Consider the following 2,500-nt stretch of genomic DNA (forward strand, 5'->3'; position numbering starts at 1 on the left):
TGAAAAAACTCAAACTCTTTCATGCTCTCTGAAGAATCTCAGAGACTTTTAAAGGCTTTCTGAAGAAGCTCAGGGACTCTTTTTTTGTTTAAATCAAAAAAGCTTACAGCACCTGGTATTCCCAGGCGGTCTCCCATCCAAGTACTAACCAGGCCCGACCCTGCTTAGCTTCCGAGATCAGACGAGATCGGGCGTGGCCAAGGTGGTATGGCCGTAAGCGAAATCTGCTGCCAAAATTGGGCTATTTAAAAGGTTAGACCATTAATGAAGAAAACTAAGAAGAACTTTTGAAAAAACTCAAACTCTTTCATGCTCTCTGAAGAATCTCAGAGACTTTTAAAGGCTTTCTGAAGAAGCACAGGGACTCTTTTTTTTTTTTTTTTTTTTAAATCAAAAAAGCTTACAGCACCTGGTATTCCCAGGCGGTCTCCCATCCAAGTACTAACCAGGCCCGACCCTGCTTAGCTTCCGAGATCAGACGAGATCGGGCGTGACCAAGGTGGTATGGCCGTAAGCGAAAACTGCTGCCAAAATTGGGCTATTTAAAAGGTTAGACCATTAATGAAGAAAACTAAGAAGAACTTTTGAAAAAACTCAAACTCTTTCATGCTCTCTGAAGAATCTCAGAGACTTTTAAAGGCTTTCTGAAGAAGCTCAGGGACTCTTTTTTTGTTTAAATCAAAAAAGCTTACAGCACCTGGTATTCCCAGGCGGTCTCCCATCCAAGTACTAACCAGGCCCGACCCTGCTTAGCTTCCGAGATCAGACGAGATCGGGCGTGGCCAAGGTGGTATGGCCGTAAGCGAAAACTGCTGCCAAAATTGGGCTATTTAAAAGGTTAGACCATTAATGAAGAAAACTAAGAAGAACTTTTGAAAAAACTCAAACTCTTTCATGCTCTCTGAAGAATCTCAGAGACTTTTAAAGGCTTTCTGAAGAAGCTCAGGGACTCTTTTTTTGTTTAAATCAAAAAAGCTTACAGCACCTGGTATTCCCAGGCGGTCTCCCATCCAAGTACTAACCAGGCCCGACCCTGCTTAGCTTCCGAGATCAGACGAGATCGGGCGTGGCCAAGGTGGTATGGCCGTAAGCGAAATCTGCTGCCAAAATTGGGCTATTTAAAAGGTTAGACCATTAATGAAGAAAACTAAGAAGAACTTTTGAAAAAACTCAAACTCTTTCATGCTCTCTGAAGAATCTCAGAGACTTTTAAAGGCTTTCTGAAGAAGCACAGGGACTCTTTTTTTTTTTTTTTTTTTTTAAATCAAAAAAGCTTACAGCACCTGGTATTCCCAGGCGGTCTCCCATCCAAGTACTAACCAGGCCCGACCCTGCTTAGCTTCCGAGATCAGACGAGATCGGGCGTGACCAAGGTGGTATGGCCGTAAGCGAAAACTGCTGCCAAAATTGGGCTATTTAAAAGGTTAGACCATTAATGAAGAAAACTAAGAAGAACTTTTGAAAAAACTCAAACTCTTTCATGCTCTCTGAAGAATCTCAGAGACTTTTAAAGGCTTTCTGAAGAAGCTCAGGGACTCTTTTTTTGTTTAAATCAAAAAAGCTTACAGCACCTGGTATTCCCAGGCGGTCTCCCATCCAAGTACTAACCAGGCCCGACCCTGCTTAGCTTCCGAGATCAGACGAGATCGGGCGTGACCAAGGTGGTATGGCCGTAAGCGAAAACTGCTGCCAAAATTGGGCTATTTAAAAGGTTAGACCATTAATGAAGAAAACTAAGAAGAACTTTTGAAAAAACTCAAACTCTTTCATGCTCTCTGAAGAATCTCAGAGACTTTTAAAGGCTTTCTGAAGAAGCTCAGGGACTCTTTTTTTGTTTAAATCAAAAAAGCTTACAGCACCTGGTATTCCCAGGCGGTCTCCCATCCAAGTACTAACCAGGCCCGACCCTGCTTAGCTTCCGAGATCAGACGAGATCGGGCGTGGCCAAGGTGGTATGGCCGTAAGCGAAAACTGCTGCCAAAATTGGGCTATTTAAAAGGTTAGACCATTAATGAAGAAAACTAAGAAGAACTTTTGAAAAAACTCAAACTCTTTCATGCTCTCTGAAGAATCTCAGAGACTTTTAAAGGCTTTCTGAAGAAGCACAGGGACTCTTTTTTTTTTTTTTTTTTTTAAATCAAAAAAGCTTACAGCACCTGGTATTCCCAGGCGGTCTCCCATCCAAGTACTAACCAGGCCTGACCCTGCTTAGCTTCCGAGATCAGACGAGATCGGGCGTGACCAAGGTGGTATGGCCGTAAGCGAAAACTGCTGCCAAAATTGGGCTATTTAAAAGGTTAGACCATTAATGAAGAAAACTAAGAAGAACTTTTGAAAAAACTCAAACTCTTTCATGCTCTCTGAAGAATCTCAGAGACTTTTAAAGGCTTTCTGAAGAAGCACAGGGACTCTTTTTTTTTTTTTTTTAAATCAAAAAAGCTTACAGCACCTGGTATTCCCAGGCGGTCTCCCATCCAAGTACTAACCAGGCCCGACCCTG

At 42.4% G+C, this 2,500-nt stretch overlaps 9 non-coding genes across 9 annotated transcripts in view; all 9 read right to left on the reverse strand.

Annotated features, from left to right (window-relative positions):
- Positions 1-100: 100 nt before the first annotated feature.
- LOC143758230 (5S ribosomal RNA) lies at positions 101-219 on the reverse strand. Its single transcript, XR_013211283.1, has one exon. It is a non-coding gene; the product is annotated as a 5S ribosomal RNA (ribosomal RNA).
- A 178-nt stretch (positions 220-397) lies between these two features.
- LOC143757579 (5S ribosomal RNA) lies at positions 398-516 on the reverse strand. The gene has a single exon (XR_013210650.1). It is a non-coding gene; the product is annotated as a 5S ribosomal RNA (ribosomal RNA).
- A 169-nt stretch (positions 517-685) lies between these two features.
- Positions 686-804, reverse strand: LOC143758231 (5S ribosomal RNA). Its single transcript, XR_013211284.1, has one exon. It is a non-coding gene; the product is annotated as a 5S ribosomal RNA (ribosomal RNA).
- A 169-nt stretch (positions 805-973) lies between these two features.
- LOC143758232 (5S ribosomal RNA) lies at positions 974-1,092 on the reverse strand. The gene has a single exon (XR_013211285.1). It is a non-coding gene; the product is annotated as a 5S ribosomal RNA (ribosomal RNA).
- A 179-nt stretch (positions 1,093-1,271) lies between these two features.
- LOC143757580 (5S ribosomal RNA) lies at positions 1,272-1,390 on the reverse strand. The gene has a single exon (XR_013210651.1). It is a non-coding gene; the product is annotated as a 5S ribosomal RNA (ribosomal RNA).
- Positions 1,391-1,559: 169 nt separating this feature from the next.
- On the reverse strand, positions 1,560-1,678 carry LOC143757582 (5S ribosomal RNA). Its single transcript, XR_013210653.1, has one exon. It is a non-coding gene; the product is annotated as a 5S ribosomal RNA (ribosomal RNA).
- Positions 1,679-1,847: 169 nt separating this feature from the next.
- LOC143758233 (5S ribosomal RNA) lies at positions 1,848-1,966 on the reverse strand. The gene has a single exon (XR_013211286.1). It is a non-coding gene; the product is annotated as a 5S ribosomal RNA (ribosomal RNA).
- Positions 1,967-2,144: 178 nt separating this feature from the next.
- LOC143758535 (5S ribosomal RNA) lies at positions 2,145-2,263 on the reverse strand. Its single transcript, XR_013211585.1, has one exon. It is a non-coding gene; the product is annotated as a 5S ribosomal RNA (ribosomal RNA).
- Positions 2,264-2,437: 174 nt separating this feature from the next.
- Positions 2,438-2,500, reverse strand: part of LOC143757583 (5S ribosomal RNA) — a 119-nt gene continuing 56 nt past the window's right edge. Inside the window, exon 1 of the ribosomal RNA XR_013210655.1 lies at positions 2,438-2,500. This exon is cut by the window's right edge and continues 56 nt beyond it. This is a non-coding gene — a ribosomal RNA (5S ribosomal RNA).

The sequence above is a fragment of the Siphateles boraxobius genome, unplaced genomic scaffold (assembly GCF_051911475.1).
Source record: "Siphateles boraxobius isolate OS27281-9 unplaced genomic scaffold, OSU_SipBor_1 307, whole genome shotgun sequence".
Lineage (NCBI taxonomy): Eukaryota > Metazoa > Chordata > Actinopteri > Cypriniformes > Leuciscidae > Siphateles > Siphateles boraxobius.